General features: G+C 40.5%; 1 protein-coding gene across 1 annotated transcript in view; it reads left to right on the forward strand.

Moving 5' to 3' along the window:
* The first annotated feature begins 372 nt into the window (after nucleotides 1-372).
* FAT3 (FAT atypical cadherin 3) overlaps nucleotides 373-20,569 on the forward strand; it is a 635,634-nt gene continuing 615,437 nt past the window's right edge. Inside the window, exon 1 of the mRNA XM_011363289.2 lies at nucleotides 373-848. The gene's annotated coding sequence lies outside the window, so the exon portion shown is untranslated. The remainder of the gene's footprint in view (nucleotides 849-20,569) is intronic.

Here is a 20,569-nt window from a genome sequence, read left to right on the forward strand (position 1 = left end):
TACTAACCTTGGGATCTCAGAGAAACCATTTTCACTTCGATGTGCCTCAATTTCCTCATCTGTCCTAGAAGAGTAACACGTGCTCAACCTCGGCGCGGGGCTGTGGTGCAGTTGCGACTGCAAGCAGTGTGTGTGCTCTCTCTGAAGTCTGCGCCACGTTTTGCCAGAGGCAGGAAGGCACGTTGGTGTTATCCTCAAGCCCCGAGAGACTGGTAGAGGAAGACTCGAGCTCTAAAATTAGTCCAGCTTTCAGGCCCGGCGCCGGGAGCGCCCTCCAGCCCGCCGCGCCTCCTTCACAGCTCCCCTCCTCTCCCACTCCCTCTCCCCTGCGCCGCGTTCCGAGATCGCTAGTCATCCCGAGCGCCCTTTTCTCTCTCTCGCCCTTTTCTCTCGCGGTTGGGGAGGAGGCAGCGAGAGAGATGTGAGAGGGGGAGATGATGGAGAAGGACTTGTCCGTGCGTCGGCGTCGGCTGTGATGGAGAGCTAGGAGCAGCGAGGTGGCGAGCAGTAGCGGCGGCGGCGGCAGCTCGGAGCGGACGCGAGAGTCGGCGCTCCTCCCGGTAGGCTGCGCTGTGATCTGGACTGCGGATTGGGATCTCGCGCCCCTGTGCCCCTCCTCCCGCTGCCGTTCTCCTCCCGGCATCCCTCCTCCGCCTGCAAGCCCCCGTGGCGGCGGCAGCGTCCCGAGCGCCGAGCGCCTCCGCTCGCGGCTCCAGTCCCGGCGAGCGCGCAGCGAGCTCTGCAGCGGCGGCAGCCGGGTGGCCAGCTCGCACTGGGCAGGAGCGCCCGGAGAGGAAGACCACGGAGAAAGCGCCTGGTGGAGCAGTGGATCGCCGGCGGAAGCAAGGGTGCGTGGAGAATTTTAGAGTGATTTTTTTTGGCCGCCTGGTGCATCGTCTGGAGCGCGCTCTCCGGAGCACAGCTCCAGCTGCCGGGTGCATATGAGCTGCGAGGTGGGCTCGCGGAGGCAAAAGCCGGCGGAGCGCGAGGGGAAACTTTTCACCTTGTAAAGTTCCTGCCTTGGTACGTCTTCCAGCCGCCGTCGCCGCAGGGACGGGAAGGAGATTCGGCCCTACGGCAGTAGCGGGGATATTGGCATGGAGAGTTGGCTAAGTTTGGGACTGAGGATTTGGGGACGAGGCTCGAGGGGCTTGGGGATCGGTGCACCCATCCCCGCCCCCTCTCAGCCCCAGCTGCTGGGGCAGGTGGATAAGAGGGTCCAGGCGGTGAGTCTGCTTGGTGGCTTGTGCGGGTTGGGCGCAGCGGGATTGTTCAGATGCTTATGGATGCACTTGAGGGACCCGGAGGCGCAAGTTGGGTCGTTTCTTGGCTAGGCGTGGGGCCGAGCTGTGAGCCCAAATGCACTTTAGCCAGGGAGGGGAAGGGTTTACCAGACAATCTGTGGGTCTGCTCCACACTTGATTCCGGCTTGCGGGGTTCATGGGCAGGGGGAGATTTACTGAATGGCAGCTGCTCTCGGATTGGAGCGACAGTCTTTTACGGCTTGGCGGGAGGAAGGACTTTTCCTGCTATCTTGACAGGGAGAAAGAAACGGAGTGCTTGGGAAGAGTGCATGATTTTTGGCGGGCGTGAGTGAAGGTTGCATGTCTTTGAAAAGCAGCGCGGGCCTGACTATCCTGGGGGGTGCATTGCAGCCTTCTCTGGGTCGGGGGGCAGGAACGCGAGGGCACGCCACCTCCGCAGTCAGGGCCCCTTCCCAAGTGGTTCTGGATTGACCCCCTCCCTGGGACCAGTATGGGTGGAGGGCCGAGGTGGGGGTATGAGGGGCGCGGGCGGGGAGGCAGCCGAGGTGGCCCGGACTGTCTTCGCGCGGCGCGCACTGCGAGCCAGGATTTCGCCAGTGGGGGTCGCTGAGCTAAAGTGCATCTGGCCCCCGGGCTTGCGCGGGGTGGCAAACACGGATATTTTTAGCAGTGCTCGTGGTCCGTATTCCTCCCTCACCTCTCTCGCTGACTTCTGTCGCGTGTTTTCCGAGATGGTTAAACATTGACCACAATTAGACTTCGCGGAACTTTTATTGTTCACTTTTCTCTGCTCCACTGTCGTGTGCGGGCGTGCGCTTGGGTCAAGGATGTGGGGTGGCGGGAGTTTGGCAAGCTAAGGGAACCTCCTGAGCAGCCTGAGACTGGAAGAAAGGGTGGGGCTCCCGGGATGTATATGTGTGTGTGTGTGTGTGTGTGTGTGTGTGTGTGTGTGTGTGTGTGTGTGTGTGTGTGGCGGCGGCGGCGGCGGCGGCGGGAGCGGTGGCATCCTGCAGCTCCGTATGATGAGGGCAACCAGGCAGAGGAAGGAGGTCTCCGAATGAATATAAAGAAGGAGGGAGGTTGCAGAGACCTGGCGAGGCCCGCGTGAAGGGCTAGAAGTTCCTGGGAAGGAGAGGCGCCTGCAGCCCGGAGCGTGGGCGGTCGGTGGCAGTGGCCCGCGTCTCGGCTCTGAATTTTCTCTCACCGCCGTTGCGCGCGGACTGGGATTCAGCTTCTGGTTTCGGCAAACCTGCAGCAGCCGCGGTGGGAGGGAGGGAGGGAAGTACGGACCACGCTAATGATGGAAGAGTCTTTTCTCTTCTCTCCTCCCACTCCTCCCCGCCCCCAGACTCCGGAGCGTTTGTTTTCCAAGTTGGATCCCACTCCCATTTACAAGTGTCAGACAAACCCGCGCGAACCTCCCCCACTCACCCGGGCCCCAGCCAGACGGGAGAGGGGGCGGAGGAGAGCTGTCTGGACAGCGCCTAAGGCTGTGCAAGGCACCGTTGGAGGGCTTGACCAGCTTGGGTTTACACTTGTGGTTCCTTGATGCTTAAAAAATATGCATAAACAAACAACGAAACGCAAACCACCCCGGGCCACTTGTATTCCACTGCTTTTTTCCTCCTTGCCTCGGACGTATTAATTTTCTGGCCTCAATGCTTGTCTTTTCAAAGGCAAGTCGGGGGCGGCGGGAGGAAGGGGGCGGGGGAGCAGGCCAACCAGTTCATCACGGTGGATTTGTGCTCCTGGCTTTGTTGCTAGGATTAGATTCTCTGATTGCGTCCGGGCCGAATTAAAATAAATGCAGAGACGGGGAACCGACCAGAAAGACTGCAGACGACTTTGCCTCTGATTCAGGCGGCAAGTTCAGGTGGTGGAAAAGGGGAAGCCCGCCATCTAGGAATTGACTGAGGTGCCCACTTCTCGATATCGATCAAAGAGAACCCAGATTTCGCTTCCACCAGCAGGCACTGAACTTCTCTTAACGTTTATCGAACGCTTGAATGATGTTTTGGTTTGTGATGTGGAGATTTGAATCTGAGAAAGAAAAGAAGGGAGGGGATGGAAGAAAGAAAAGCAATTGAGAGGTTGAGATTCTGCAGAATCCTGGAAATTGCACAGAGCCAACTGCTCCTTTTTTTTTTTTTCGAGTTCTTTTCCCTAAATTGGAGCAGTTGAGCAGTGAGAGAATAAAGAACAGCCAAGAAAACTAGGGCGCCAAGAGACAAAGACAAAAAATGCATAATAACTTTAGCGCTTTGATGTGCTTTTTTTCTAACAGGGTTGGGGTGGGGGAAGGGTTTTTAACATATTTGCAAGGAGAAAAGTTGTCTCTTAGAATTAAACCGAATGCAGATATTTAATCGTAAATCCTTGTTATTGCCATTTTGGAACTTAGACAATGAATGGTGCTAGGACCAGTTTCTCTGCACAGGCGCTGGGATGAGAAAGTTCCCAGAAACGTCCAGTTATAATGTCTTCATATCTGAACCACACAGAGAACTCCACATGAAAGGCAGCTGGCTCAGAGATCAGAAATCGGTCAGCTGCTGGGTTGGCTCCATCTCTTGTAGCTGCAGGATTTTCACAGCCAGTGTTTGTTGTCGCCCACCCCCACCTCCCCTTTTGCATTTTCCAAATTTCTTTTTTTTTTCTGGTTCCTGGCACAGTCATTTTGGGGGATTTTTAAAAATAGTCAGGACCCAGTCTGTCTCTTAACCAGCAATTACAGTTATGCTGAGCTATTCAGAAATGAAATGAGTAGCAATAAACAGTGTATGCCCACTGACCTGTATGCTATATGGTTATTTTGCCAGCTCATGGCTTTTTGTAAAGCAGCAGCTCTTCAGGCTGTTCACATAAGATGTGTCGGGTTATGTTATCCTTGCTTTTTTCATTTGCTACAGAATGACCTGCTCTAATCTGGCTGATGAATTATGTCAAATAGAAAGAAGTAGGCAATTACCAATGAAAAAAAGATATTTAGTCATTACTGGCTGGTCTGAGGAGTGCTCTCTATGGCTGTTGTGTTATACTGTATTAATAGCTTTTAATGCAAATAGGACCAAAGTGGATTTACCTTACTATTCATTAGGGTGAGTGTGGCATTCCATGATACCCACATCTGTCCAGTAGGCTTGATAGGTTGGTTGACTTTTTCCTTTGGGGCACGAGGGAAAGGATAATATTGGGGGTGTTTGTTTTTTTCCACTGTAGGTAATTTCTGTTTTTTTTTTTTCCTTCTGTAGGAGTATCGAGTGGGGATCATCTGATGGGATCAGGTGGGCCAGTCCATTCTGATTGATTTCCTTTGATTGCTGAGGAAGGACTATTGATGATACCATTGCCTTTGTTGATTGTGACAGACACCAGGGTGGGCTGAAAATTTGAAAGAAAGAAATTTGACAGAAAGAAGGAAGCATTTCCTGCCTAATTTCTTCTTGTAGATAAAGGAACCCCTGATTTCCACAGATATTCACAGTCTTAAAAATTGAAGAAACACAACCCCTGTGTATATAGTTTTGCTTATTGATAAAATTTTTTGAAATCTTTTAAATCTCTAATTGTTGACTATGTCGTTATGAGGATCTTTCTACTCACTTGTAAGGGTTGGGTTTGTGATTTATAGCCTGTTCTCTTGAGGACAGCCACAATACCTACTGCCTAATAGGCACAAAATAAATACTTGTGACTTGAGCATCTTCCTTTGGGAACACTTTGAGGGTAAATATTTTTTCTACATTTTGATCAATTTGATTCCACAGGCTCCTCAAACTTACTGATTTTTCTGTCAATTGAAGAATATCTACTCCTTTAATAAGCTTTTTTCTTTTTTTGTTTACATTGCCTCTTTTTCCCCAAATTCCTTTCTAATTTTAAGAAAGCTTGGCTTCCCTTAAAGAAAAAAAAAGATTCAGATTAATGCCACAGATTGAATTTATTGAGAACATATTTGGCACTTAACTATTGATTTCAAGTAAGTTTCTGATCTACCAAAATAAGCTATCAGTTATGTGTAACAGCGACAAATGACCCATTCTAGTAGTTCTGAAATGGAACGGCACTCTTCCTGGTTAGTCTTAATTTTAGCCTATCCTTGTATTGAGATATTTTTATTTTAAGCAGAAGGAATGATGATTTGAGAATGAATTTACTGGCATTATGATAGAGAAAATAGAGAACAGATTTCAAAACAATGATTAAACCCTTAATATAAGCAGAGGTCTTACTTCCTTCACTGGATAGATACATAACAAATGTGAAGGGCCCTGGTGGAGGTCTGGGGAGGGTTGTGTGACTTTCCTTCCTTAGACGTTGCTTTTTGAGAATGTTGCCTTGCCTGGACAGAAAAGTCATACAGGGGGCCTTGAGAGGGATCCTTGAGCAGAACAAGAGTTTAGTATTTCACCTTTCTGACCTTTCAGGGTTCTAAGACTTGATTATCGCCTCTATGTAATAAATTAACCCTTACCCTTGTATGTCTTAAGAGTATACCTTTGTTTTTATTCTGTAAAGTCAGGCAGAATTTAAAGTTATTTAATTTTTTTCTTAAAAATTCTCTTATTTTTTTCCTATTTCATTTTGGTTTCTATTATCTCTTTATAAATTCTTTTATTTTAAATTTATTTTCAGTAACTTATTAAACTTACCTCCCTTTGCAAGGCAGTAGGCGAGATTTACATATATTCTTTGAAAAGGAAAATACATCCTTTGTTTCTGTGTGCTTATTGTTTTGTTGGGAAGATGAGAGATACCCATGTGTACAAACTAGAAATCAACACATGCCTATATTTGTTATTTGACAAAAGAGTATAAGTGAACAGGATTAGAGGAGAGAGAAATTAATATGAGCTAAAAGTAAACTTTTAAGAGGAGTATAAAGAGAATAAAACCCAATTTAATAATTCTTAGTGAAACTCTAATGTAGGTAAGACACCACAACATTAATTCTTTCATTTATTTAGGATGGAGCTCCTTTTTGGAAGAACAAACTCATGAAATAGGCTAAACAGGCTGTTGGAATAGTTGGAATATTAGTCAATGTTTTGGGAAGACACCAGAATTTATTTAGCCCCTTTTCTCCATTATCTTTTTGTAGTTCCCTCCCACCCCCTGCAACTTCAGACAGGACCTTTTGGTGTTTTAAATGTGTCAGGGAACATGCAGGTGCATGTGCCTGCCATCACTTCCTCTCCTATAACACATTGTGACTTCCTGATGGTTGCATTACCAGTTCTGGGTTTTGTAGCTGACTGTTGGTAGTATTAAAAAAGTATAGGTGCAAATAAGCTACTTTTTAGGGGATCCTTTTAAGAATAATTTTTGTTGTTTTCATAACATTAAATAGGTTGTTGATGGCACTACCTGTCCTTCAACAATTAACTCTGTGAGGCTTCTTATACCACCCAAAGCGTCCAGAATTGATCGTAAAGCAGTTCTCAACCTTGACTGCACTTTAGAATCACCAAATGCTTTTACAACAACTGATAGACAAGTTGCATTCAGACCATTTAAATCAGAATCTCTGGGGATAGGACCCAGGCATGAGTATATTTTAAAGCCTCGCAGACGATTTTATTGGGTCGAGAAATGCTGCTACAAAGGTTGTGCATCAGATCTGGCATTAGAATTCACCTCTGCCCAAAGTGCCTGCCATCACTTCCTCTCCTATAACACATTGTGAAATGTGAATTCACATTTCACATTGGGAAATGTGAATGAAAATCAAGAACACGTGCTCTTCATTCTCCTGCTGTGAATGTAACCCCTGAACTCTATACTGAGTTGAAGGTGAGCTGGACTAGCCCTGAAGGTTCCTGGCTTCCTACCTCTTGCATTTTTTGGTTCTCAGTTTTGCCACTGGTTAACATTCCTTCTGTTGCCCAGTGTGGATCTATCCTCAGTTGCATTCTAGTTTACCTGCCTTCTCCAGACGGTAATCATAGCATGGTCTGGGAGCTGGTCAATGAAATTTGGAAGGTTTCAGACATCTCCAGGAACAGAAATACCTTCTCTCTTTGTATTGGACTCTTGCTCTTGGGTCCGTTTAATATGTAATTCTGAATTTGGAGAATGAATTCAAAGGAGTCTATCAATATTTGCTCAATTCTCTTCTTTGTAGGGATTATAAGAGAGATGTCGCATAAAAAATGAATCATGTCCTGAGGGAGCTTACAGTCTAGTTGTGGCTAAAGATGTATACTTTTAAGGAAAACAAAATCACAGCACTGTTTAATGTTGGAGGTGGAAGGAACCTACTAAGTTTGGCAGGCATGCTTCTGGCATATGCTGGGAAGAAACTTCATTCTTCTCGAATGAGGTACTTGGTGTATTCTGAGTTCCTCGTTTTCTTCTTTTTGAGGCTTAGTTATGAATCTCAGAGTTAGCTTTGGCACAGAGTACTGCAAGGTGTTTTGTCCTTTAAGAATCTGGCATTCAAGTCTGTTGCTTGCTTTTTTAACATTAAAAAAAAAAGTCGAGTAAATGGTATGCCTAGTAAAACTACTACCTTCTAGAATGTGGGTGAAAAGGCTAGAACTTTTACCTTGGATGTTCACCATGACTTGCTGATACTTGTACTGTGCAAAGCAGTTACAAATAATGTTTCAATTATTCTTTTTCTTTTTTTGAAATGTCAGAGATAAGCCCAGTTGTTGAATGAGGCACAGATATGAAAGGTTAACTGGAGGTTTAATTGTAACTTCAGGACTTCAACTAAATTAAATTCCAAACAATCTGATAAAAATTATAGCCTTTTCAGTACTGTGGAAGGTTAAAAAGTGAGCATGCTAGAGCTGCTATGACGTTTCACATTTTGATAAGTAAACCCCTAATTATTAATGCTACTAAATATCATTGAAGATTATTTAACACTTATAAACATCCGAAATTATGCCAGATTATACAGATTAAATCTAGTGACAAATGTGCTTAATGACAGTATAAATGTCATTTTTTTCTATCAGATAAACACTGTGTGTGTGTGTATATGTGTGTGTGTTTGTGCACGCACTTTTCAGAAGCAAAATGATGCTGTATCTTGGGAGGAAGGGTATCTTGGTCTTTTTTGAAATCTAGAGCATCTACAAATGACATTGTGTTGATTTTTTAAATATCTAAGTGTGATTAATATTTGGGCATCTGAAGTTTGTTTTTAAAGTTATGCTTTGAAATTCTTTATTTGGCTCTAAGTGGTGGCTAAATGATGGCAATTGGTGTGATTGGTTGAGCAGTGTGTTATGTGATTCATGTGATGCTAGACTGGAGTTTGTATTTGCAGTTTCATCAGATTGGCCTGGCTGTAGAGAGTCTCACTGTAAAGAAATGTACACATCGGAAGTAGGCCAAATGCAGATGACTTTAACATTGTTAGAGTTATGGAGAAAGTGGGGTATGACTCCCGCATTTCAGAAAAAGTTTCATAATAACAATTTCAATCAAACGAATCAGAATTCAGAAGTGTGTAGCAGTATCCCTTGAGAATTTGGTACCTATCCGATAGAACTGTAAAGGCATTTCAGAATGTCAATTAAATGGAAAAATATGCCTGGAATTGAATATAATTAAGAAATGTTGAAGTCTGGTGTCTACATATTCAGACACTGTATTAAATGGTTTAATTAGTGAACCAGAATTTGGATTTATTGACAGGTCTCTTGCTCATAGCATGTTTCACTCATTAAAAGCTCATAATGTCTTGGATCTTTTTAGCTGTTGGAACTTGACCGTTTGCCATTGTGTGGTTCTTAACATCAGTGATGTGTGCTTTTTTTTTTTTTTGACTTTGCAGCTCGATTAGGATGATATTGCATCTTCTATCCATGGCCATTTCCATGGAGCGAATGCATATTTCCTAACATGAAGTGTCACCAAAACATCAGTCAGGGCTTTGTATCACTGAAAAACAAGGGTTGGGGCAGAACAATATTAATTGTCCAATTTTTACTCTAGCATTTTAAAAGTTTGTGAGATTAATATCTTTTTTATAATTGTTAGCTCTATTATTTTTATCTAATAGCAGTTTACATTTAAATGCACATTTCTCTGTGTCCTTTTCAGTTTTATGGTTGATGGTTTAGTGGTAAAAATTGTCCTTACTCCAGACTGTTGGCATGGAAAAGTTTCCAGTCATACAGGTGATTTGGAAATTATTTTTTAATATCCTTGTTGTGGGATATATGTCTTTTTGAACTTCATTTGATGATTATAAATGCTTGAAAGTACTGCAGTTAGTAAAGAAATAATTTGGGAATGTGACAACAAGTGAGGGAAGGAAAGACATGGTTCACCAAATCTGTGAGGATTTGTCACTACTTGTTTACAATTTAAATTTTAGCTGCCTCCTGTACTGGTATTAATGTGAACAGATAGATTTGTAAGATTTCTTAATTCCTCATCTTCATAGGTATGTTCTCTAACTAGGAGTCGTTTAAAGTAATCTAGCATTCCATCTTTACTGTAGTCATAGCAGATCATTCACAGTCTGGGTGAACTAAGTACACATTATATTGTTAGTCTTTCTGATGGCCTGTGCTGTGTTCTTCAAATCCATGTTGTTATTGGCAAAAATGTATTGAGTGCTCTTATTACCTTGGATTGATTTTGCATGGAGCATATTAAACAAACATGGTGCCTGACCCTTCAAAAGTTAGCTTTCTCCATTGAGTGATGCTTCCTTAGAAAGGCACAGAAAAGAGTGTAAAGTATATGTGACCCTAAGTCAGAAAGATGGCACCAACATCTTTTACTGAGTTGAAGTGACATTGTCTGCTTGGAAGTCCCTGAATTAACAATGAGACAATAATACCTTTCATTTATATTCAGGAGACTACTACAGTGAAGAAACTATGCAATCTAGGCAATTGATTGCAAATGTAAGACAAAAACATACAATACCACCAAATCAATTTCCTAGATCTCCTTGAATTAACCAATAATTAGATAATCTTTTACTTTGGAAGTGTAGATTTTGTATATGTAATTATTTGTGTTAATCACTTTATTCCCAAGTTGTATTCAGCAGTGCACACAGTTTGTTCAATTTATACTCTCTATATTTCTGTTAAATAGGTAGAATTAATAACATACCTACTCTCCAAGGAGAGAGGGAGATATGGATATTTTATGAGATTTGCCACTTTCATACAGCTCGTCAATGCTTGTTATAATAATCAAAGTGAATAAGCCTAGATTGTTTTTATACAATAGATATGCTTTTTAATGTGAGTGTAAATCACATTTTTCAAAGCAAATCACATTTTAAATGCATTTAAATAGGGAAAACTCACTATCGAAGCAGATCCTGTAGCATATTCTTTTGTAACATAAAGAATGTTTTACTCCTTTTTAATTTACTGGTTTTTTAATTCTAAATATTTGTACATCAAATTTCTTAAAGAGAGGCAAGGGTGTATACATATGGGAAATGCATTTTCTTTCAAATACATAACGAACAGAAAGTTAGGGTTTGGCCTTCTCCCTTAGCACCTCTTAGGAAGAGAAGCGCCAGAGGGGAAGCAAAAGGAAGACGGAACTGGGCTGGAGCTAGAGAAGATACAAATGTCCGCCTTATTTATGGAGTCACTGAGGAAATGTAAAGCTTAGGAGTTTCTGGGCAGTAGATTCAGGCCAATTCCATCCAGAGTTACACCTCTGACGATATCACCTCTTTTGTGAAGATACTGAATAAGATCATTTCCATTTCCAGACTTTGGAATATCTAGAGAAGTATCCCTATCATTCAAGCTTCTCACCTTCTGCATCCCCCCATCCCCCACCTTTTGCTCTCCTTGTTGCCTATTGGCCCCTTTATATCTCTCAACTGCTGTAGTCATTACTTGGAGCCCTATGCTATCCTAAAGTTTTGCTTAAACCTTACCTCCTATACTGCTTTTCACAAAGATGTTCTCAGGTCCTCACTACAGTTTGTATTACTATTATGGCACCTAATCCCATGTGCTTTGTAATGGAATTACCTGTGCTTTGTCTCTTCACTCACTAGATGCCATTATTCTCAGGGCTCAGTGACATATTAATCTTTGATCCGCCACTCTTATTATTCCTGATCTTACCAGTGTTTAATATTTAAAAATAAGTGACCATATTTGTTTATGTTCAACTTGAATAGTATATCATTGACTTTCACAATGGTACATCTGTGACCAAATACTGAAAAATGCCCCTGAGGTATTAGGACTGCATTAAGATTCTGGTACTAATGGAAGTCCACGTTTTTCTAATTCAAGGAAAGATCCTCTCGGCATATACACTCAGGGTCTTGATTGTTCTGTCAATCCAGGTTCTGATATCCAGGTTCTATCAAAGCTGTGGATCTTTCCTGTAAGTTCACAGTGAGTATGATGGAGACACCAAGAAAGCATGCTGGATATGGCCAAATGTCTGGTTATCTTCCAATAGCACTACCTTGTTTTTGAGGCAGTCCTGGCAGAAGAATTATGTACTTGGAGGTACATTACCCATAAAGGTTATTATGTACTTGGAGGTACATTACCCATAAAGGTTGATGTTCACAGTCAAAGGTAAAATATGCTGGGAAGTGGGAGCACATCTCAGTGCTAAGTCTATTCCGTCTCAGGAAAGCAGAGAATGTACCTAAGAATGTTATTTGGAGGATCCCTGGAGCCTTTCTAATTTGTATTTAAAATTTAAACTATTCATATACAACTGTGCTATAACTGTCGTTAACACTAAGTTGCAATCAATACACCATTCCAGTGTAAACTGAGACAAGGAAGTGCTCAGGGGTACTGCTTACCTAGTTCTTAACCATTGTGGATAAGATAATCTTGCTTTAAGGGTCGAAGTTATAGTGTCTGGCTTATAGTAAAATTTGTGTGTGTGTGTAAAAGAATGCACAGAGTTACCTGGCAATAATACAATAGATTAAAATGTGAGTCTTGTAAAATTCTGAATATCTTGTTTTTTCGATTACACTGCACTAAAGCATTATTTGAGGGGCATACGAGTAAAATCAACGTGTGTGTTTTGGGAATGTCAAATTATAAGAATGTTCAATAACTATTTGTTGAATGAATGGAAATTGGAAAAGGCTGCATCTGTCTTTCAGACACTGTCATTCTGTGAGCTTAACAAACAAGATCTCATTAATACCAAATCCATGGGAGCATGAGAAATGTGTAATGCTCTTAATTACTTATTAAGTGATTTATGTTTATTGAAAATTGGCTTGAAGGTACACTGAACATAATTCATAATATAGGATTTAGGTGAACCTAGATACCTGAGTCTTTTCTGTACTGAGAATGTGCTCATAGTTCAGTATTGGAATAGGGTGGTGGGAAGAGTGATATTTTATTTCTAGAAGAATTTACTGAGAAGAGGAGATGATGAGCTAGACTATAGAGATCTTTTTCTTATGCTCCTGTGCCTTTTAGGTTTGTGTGATTGTTCCATGCCTTCATTCTCCAGGCACACTTTGTACGTGTCTACAAGCAGATGAGAGAGAGCGAAGGCACTTAGGGGCTGATGGAGGCAAATGTGAATCCAGTTTTTTCCCTATTAACTCATGAGACCTGCTGGGTAGCAGCAGGCATTACCAGACATTTAATTGTGTGCTAGGTAAGGCTGGCACAACTCCAGCACCATGGTAGAGCAAGAATTACACTAATCAGCTGGGATATACTGCATATATTGATTAGAGTTGGATTTTGTTATGCAAAGAAAAAAATCCATATAAATAGTGGGAAAGTAATTGAGAGTAATTAAAAAGGCAGAGAGTTAATTCACCGTTCTTTAGATGAAAGGGCATTTTGATCCTTTGCTTCCATGCTGATTTCCAGGCAGGCTGGAGCAGTCTCCGGGGCTGAGTCTAAATGGTGTGATGCTGTTACCACTGAACTGGAAAGAGAGTCAATGGGCAGCTGTGTAGGTAAAGCACTGGTGATCGAGTCGCAGCAGTTCCTTCTGGGCGGCTCTTTGCTGTTGGAAGCCTTTTTGTTTGTTTGTTTGGGTCTGGGGGCTTTTCATTTCTTTTGGTTATTATTAATATTCCTGATGAGAGCTGAATTGGGACCCCAGTATCTTAGCGAACTCTGATGAGAACGTTAAACTACACTGGAATTATTTGGAATTCCAGCACGTTTTGCCATTGCTTCCTTCCTTGCCCCAACCGAGAAGGCTTTGTAGTCATTTGATGTCACAGAAAATATTTCACCTGTGAAATGATACCTGGAATAGGGTATTTATACACCCGTTCTTGCCCCTGGGCCCTTTTACTCATAGACAGTGTCTGCCACAAAATATTGCTTAATGAGTATATACTGAATGGATGAGCAAATGAGCTATTATATAGGTTTTGGATGCTGGAATGACTTAGCATCTTCTAAAGAAGTTACAGATATTGTTTAGTGGACTTTCAAGTATTATTATGATCTGAGATCCTGAACAACAAGTAGGAAAAGGGAAAAGAGGTTGGGAGACAAAAATGGCTAAGGTTTATTGAGAATATACTACATTAGGCTCTTTGCTTATGTGCTTTTGTTCTGGCATCAACTGTTTTCTAAGAGGTGGATGTTAGGATCATCATTTCACTGATTACAAAGATATGGGTAGGAAATGAACCTTAATTGGCAGGACTGGGATTTAAATTCACAGCTCTTGCTGACAACCAGGGCTTTTTGAATATAACCCACACAAATCCCCATACTGGAAGAGGAGGCTGCCCTCATGCTCTCAGAGCTTGGTGGTAGAGACTGAAGATAATGCATGAACATCAGTCAGAAATTTTTGATGGCCGAGTATTTTCCTCCAAAAATTTATGTGAATTTTACAGTCTACTCCATAATATGTTTGTTTAAATGTAAAGCAGTATTTTAAATTACTTAAGTAATTTATGGTTTAAATTACTTAAATTACTTAAGTACTTATATTTTTCCTCAGAATCTTTAATTAAAATTGACCCACCTAAAAGTTGCTCCAAGTGTGTCATCTGGGACACCTCTGGAATTTCCATGTGGAGAAAATCAAAGGTGGCAGTTTGGTTGGAAGAGACACTGATGGACCTATCTTGAAATTTTGTTTCTATAGCAAGTGTAGTTTTTTAGATAGCATGCCTATTTACTTAAATTACATGCTTTAGATTTGCAGTAGTCTGGGGCTGTCAGAGATGGGAAAGATGCTAGAACTCCTCATGATTCCAGTTAGTTTATCCAATAGCTTTAAGTACTGTTGATGTAACTGCTGTTCATTGAAATTGGAGAAGCAGGCCCAGTACCGTACTGCCCTGCATTATTTGAATAACGATAACTCCGGCAATGACAAATACTACACGTACGGTTAATTACAAAGGGATATTTTATTATCCAGGTTTTACTGTATGGATGATAATGTTTATGGAAGAAACTTGAGAAAAGGAGAATGTGGATAAAGAGTCAAAAACAACATTCACAAGATTCCTGCTGGACAGCAAGCATTGAATTGATATGAGAGTATTAAAAAGGAATTCTCGACAGTATTAATAATGGTTGTGCAGCTTGTACTGAACTTGCATTTGTTTAAAACTTTATCATTTACAATTTTTCGTTCATTTTTGCACTTGCCAATAACAACGAACATGGATAAGAGGATTACATATATTATCTCAATTATCTCCCAACTCTGAGGCAGGAATTATTATCTTTATTTCACAAATGAAGAAATCGAGGCACAGAGCCAAGGTGACATGGTTTAGAAGGTGTCTGAGTTAAGATTCTGACTCGGCTTTAACTTTACCACCTGTGCTCTTTACCCCTCTTCTAGACCAACACTTTTTCTCTTCTTGAGGAGTTCTGAGTTCCTGGCCTGTCCCTAGCCTTACTTATAGTTATAAGATCACTCTGTAGTGATCCTGTGAAGCATCCAGGCTTCTCCAGACTACAGTATCCCTGCAAACTCCTGCCAGGGCATGACAACTCTCGTTTGCTTTTCTAAAACTTAAGTATGCACCTAGGTTAGTAGGAAGCAAATTGAGTGCCTCCAGAGAATCTTGAAAATGACTTTGACCGTCCAGGCTAGTCTGATAACAAAAGGAAATGGAAAAGTTATGCAATGCCTAATAAATGTGGCAAATGAGTCATTTACCACCTACTGGAACTAACTTCAGAATTTTGGGGATGTTCTGAGTTTGTGTCATATTACTCCTGAGAGTGGGAAGCTAGAGTCTGAGTGAGTGACTTGTCATGCAGTTTTCCATGGCCAGGCTTGCACAAAACGGATTGAATCAAGAAGCTGGAAATCTGCTATTTTCTGATTTGGGCTTCTCAGCTGAATGTAAATAAAAAGATGGAAGATACAATGTAGAAAATTGCATTAGCTTGATTAGGGGTCTTATCTGCATAAAAAAGTCTTTGAATCACAATTACCCTCTGGCTTTGGACCCTGGTTTCTTGCCTTTTCTATTGTCAGGTCCAAGGTCATTATTAAAAGACTTCCTGTTTCGTGGAAGAAGACTTAATGAAATATTAATTTCATTGCCCCAAGTAGATTCATATGGTCTGGTGAATAACTTGAGGCTCTGTCAGAATCAAAAGTAATAGAGTTATTTTTTATGCCTTTGGAAAGGTGGTTCAGGAATTTGAGTTATAGGCAGCTAAAACTGAACTTTCATTTTGCCTGTCTTTATGACAGAAATGAGTAAAAATCTTTATGTTCTTTGGTAATTACTGTAGTGAACAAGCATAACTGAGTAAGTTACATGTTTAAGGAATCATGGAGCAGGATTTTTGGTTTTGTTTTCATTTAATTGCACTGTGACTAGGTTTGAATTTGATACATGACTCTGGGAGAGAAATGAACTTGTGACATTTGAAGCTTGGAAGTATTTTTCTTTTCTTTTTTTTAAAACATAGGTAGAGCTGGAGTATTCAAGATTTTGTTGAATGCCCTTTCAGTTTGTAACTGCTTAAACACAAAAGCTTGACTTCAGTGCTGTTTTTGCATTGTTCTTTTGCAGCCGTGGCTTTATGTGTAATGTAATCCAATGCATTAAAAAGTATTATTCCTCAACGGTGAAGAAAAAGCCCTCATCTACCTTAGTAGTGAGTGGCTAATGATAATAATACTTGCAAGCATAATTTCATGAAACAAAATAAGACAAAACAAAAACAAACCCCAAACTGTAATTGAGGGTTTTTGCATCATTACAGGCAGCAGCCTCAGGCAGTAACAGATATACTTTGAGACAGTTTGGCTAATTTTATTGACATATTGTTTTGTCTGTTGTGAGTAGACATGCATTATTCTTGGCCCTAGTAACATATATCAGTTGACAAAAGCCAGGAACTTGCTTACCTAGTCTCACTTTGGAAATATCCTTGAAAGTTATTATTTTATTGTTCTTTTCAGCTGGTTTTGTTCACAGAGTGACTCAGTAGCTCTACGCATAGCTGTTTTTCAGACTATTTTATAATCCGTACTGTACCCCCTTCTTGCCCCTCCCCCCAGCCCTGCTTTGCTAGAATCATTTCTGTTTTACTTTAAAAAGCAGTTTGCTTAACGTCACAACAAAATAAAGCATGGATTAGAAACAGCATTGCAGTTTCAGACTTAATGCCTTTGTGACATCTCATTGCTATGCAAATGAGATTCAAGGAGGTCATCCCTTTAGCAGTTGCTCCAGCCCTGCTATCTACTTGATATTCGATGGCCAAACTTGCTAAGCATTCATTACTGAGCTAGCCTATGTGTTTAACTCTTTGTTGGCTTTGAACCTGCTATTTGAGGCTGTTGAACTTAACAGCTCCTTTTTTTGGGCATTTCATTTCAGGGACCTTCATGCCTCCTCTGCTTCTCAGCACTAAGGTTTTCTTAGGAAACCCATTACTCATATTTTCAAGATACACTTGTTTGTATGCCAAGACAGTAGTGGGAAAGCTTATTTGTGATGTGTTTCCTTGCCGTCTCAAGTATTTTTATCATTGCTAAATACTTTATTTTTAGATACATGTTTTATTCACTTGCATCTGTGATAAGTTCATGCAGATATTTCATAGAAAAATGTGTGTCTGTGCTGGTAAATGTTCATGTAATATTTTAAAATTAATTGTCTGCAATTCAAATTTGATTTCATCTGATTTAACAGATGTGTTAATAGTAAGTAGTTACTGAAGGTGGTGGAATCTGATTTTAATTCAATAAGAACCAACTACTTTTAATGAGTATAGATTATTGCTGATGTTTTATTTGCTTAAAGGGTGTTTTTAATTCACTAATACGATGGGTTTTTTTTTTAAATATGATTATAAAAGTATGATTCATTTCTCTTAATTCCAGTTTTGAATGAGCCTTTTGCAGTTTGAGCAACTGGCCATATTTTAAATGGTTAACTCATTAAGCAGTTATCTAGTTAGTGATTATTTTAGTACAGTGGATTTTTTTTTTACATACTTAGAGATACAGAGCTGTCTAGACACCGACTTTGTTCTGAGATTTTGACTAAAATAACTACTAATTCAAAGAAATTGTACCTTACACTTGGTATTAGAAGGCTGGGGAACTGTGAAGAATGTACATCTTACACAGCAGTCTCCTACACATTTAGAATTAGATGGTACCATTGATGGGAGTGGCAGTTTGAGCAACCTTGTGTTTAAAATTCTAAAATAAGATTTTGACTCTCTTCAAGGATTAAGAAGGCATTTCTGGATTATGGTATTGAATCAAATACAGATTTTTTTTTTTGAAAGATGGTCCTTCGTCCTTTTGTAAACCAGAAACTTTCTAAAAGTATCTTATCTGACTGCTTACTGGTGTGAAGTACTGCTCAGACATCTGATAATGACAAGTTATATTGAATTTTGCTGAGAGAGGCATTATGTCTTCATGATTTTGATCAAGGACAGTAGAAAACTACTAGTAGTTAAAATAGGGTAACTATTGAAGGGCCAGTTAAATGCAACTTCGAAATGAAAGCTTAGAAGCTGAATTTTATGTAGTTCCCCACCTCCTCTTCTGTTCTTTCTTGGCTCATAAATATCCATGGGGCTCTTTTATGCTGTGGCATCTTGTGGGTTGCTGGGACAGTCAAGGAAATAAAAATAACACTGTTCTTGACCTCAGAGAACTTAAGGTATGCAGATGAGATAAGGCCTACAGGTAAACACCAAAGAATAAGTGGTATTGCAACAGTGGTTGTGTTCTGCTGGTTCTGACATGTAAGTGTCCTCTCTGAATTCACCAGAGAATTGGTTTCCCATCTGAACTTATGGTCACCTCTGAAAGCAGGACTCTCCTTTCAATGCTGGCACATCCTAATATAGGAGCTGAGGGTGGCTTATTACTCAATAATTACCACTTGAAGAGTCAAGTTTCTCAGCTTGATGCTCCTGATCTGTCCTGGCCAAGTCCTTTATTTATTTAAGAAATGATTAGAAGGAAATTTTATTTAGCAGATGTGTTCCTGGAAAGAGAATGTGGAATCTTTGGAAGTGGTTTGTTTGTTTGTTTGTTTGTTTTGTGGTGAAATCTTTTCACTTAAAGTATCTCTACAGGTTATTCTTTTGTAAAGAAACACATATAATTTATGAGTTGTGAATTTGAAGTGACTAAAACAGTGCTAGAAATTTAAAATCAGGGGATCATTGTATTCAATTTGCAGATTATCCTGGTGCCTGGCGGTTGCCTCTCTCTATTACCTTCCTTTTCCAGCTAAACCAGATGTTGCGTGCCATACCTGTAGAATTGAAATCAACCAATATTGATTAAGATGAAAAGAGGAGAAAAGTTAAAGAGTACGTATTAGCTAAAATGAGATAAGGTCTGAATTTCATTTGTCTCTGCTGTCATTGTTTCCATTACCCCAGATGATTCAGTGCAATGTGTTCAAGCGTGGGTGAATTATAATAGCAGTAAGTTTTCTTTTGGGGCTTTTGGAGAAAGTTTTAAAAATGAGTTTGCTCAGAGTTAGATGGAAATTTTTTTTCCCAGAAGTTTTGATAAGAAAAAATGGCCCTGCTCTGTGTTTTAGGAAATTGCCTTTTTTCCCCCCCTCTAAACAGAAAACTGTCAGAAAATCTTTTAAAAAAATTAGTAGGTCAGACATTTTGCATTTTACCCAGTTCATTGTTTTAGAAATCTACCTTCTTGTTACAAAGGGTGCTGGTTAATAAATGCTTTACATTCACTGTTGTCATTAGTGTTTGCAAACGCAATGTTAAAGAGTTCTACCTGGATCCTTGGCCCACTAATAGGGTAAAATGCTACCAGATGAGCCACAGTGCTTTGGTTTGTGGTCTAGAGTCTGAATCGTAAGCCAAGGACTTAATTTTAGATCCAGATTCTAAACCATGAACTTTTCACTGGATATCATTTTTAAACAATGGAACCAATCTTTATTAAAATATCTTAAAATAGTAAGCTTCAACTATGTTGCTGCTCATTATGTATAATGATTGATAAAGATCAAAGTTAAAAGAAATGAGCATCCAAGTATATTTAATGTCTTTCTTATGATTTCATTATGATTCATATCGCAATCCTTTTCTTATGTACACACTTGATTAGAATGCTCCTTTCAGCCTTTACCACTTTTTCATCAGCTCTAAGGTCAGAGCCTTTTTTGGGTATTTAGAAGAGGCTTTTGAAGTAGCTTACCCTATAAGACTTGCAGCTATTAAACTGACATAGAAAGAAGGGAGGAAGATTTTTGAAATGTGACATTTCGAGGTGATTATATTGTTTTGTACTGTGTTTATATCATAGGCTCCCCAAATGAACTCCATGCTGCTTTTGGGTAAAAACCCTTTCACGTTCACTTTGTAGCTGTGCATGGGATTGTTAGATCGAGTAAATAAAAACACAGATCTCCAGTTAAATTTGAATTTCAGATAAACAGCAAATAATTCCTTACTAAAATATGTTCCAAATGTTGCATGAAATATATATTTTATGTGGCAGTATGACTCCTGTACAAATTACAGCTTATCCTACAGAGAGTGCTGAGAAAGGGTTTGTTGGGTGACTGAATGAGCTTTCAAGTGGAACTGTCTGGTAGTTAGTTGAAAATACTGATTTAGAACACAGTAGAGCTAGATGTAAGAGTCACCGTCATTTGCATGGAAGGTACCTGAAGCCCTGGAGATTGTCTGGGATCATTGTGTAGATGACGATTGGTTCTCAAACTGTAGTGAGCATCAGAATCACCTGTGAAACATATTCCTGTGCCCCACTCTGTAATGTCTGACTCAGTAGGCTTGAGGTGGGACTCAAGGACTGTATTTCTAACAATTTCTCGGGTAATGCCAGTGCTGCTGGTCTGAGACCAGACTTTGGGGGCCACTGTAGACACT

The sequence above is a fragment of the Pteropus vampyrus genome, unplaced genomic scaffold (genome assembly GCF_000151845.1).
Source record: "Pteropus vampyrus isolate Shadow unplaced genomic scaffold, Pvam_2.0 Scaffold84, whole genome shotgun sequence".
NCBI classification, from domain to species: Eukaryota; Metazoa; Chordata; class Mammalia; order Chiroptera; family Pteropodidae; genus Pteropus; species Pteropus vampyrus.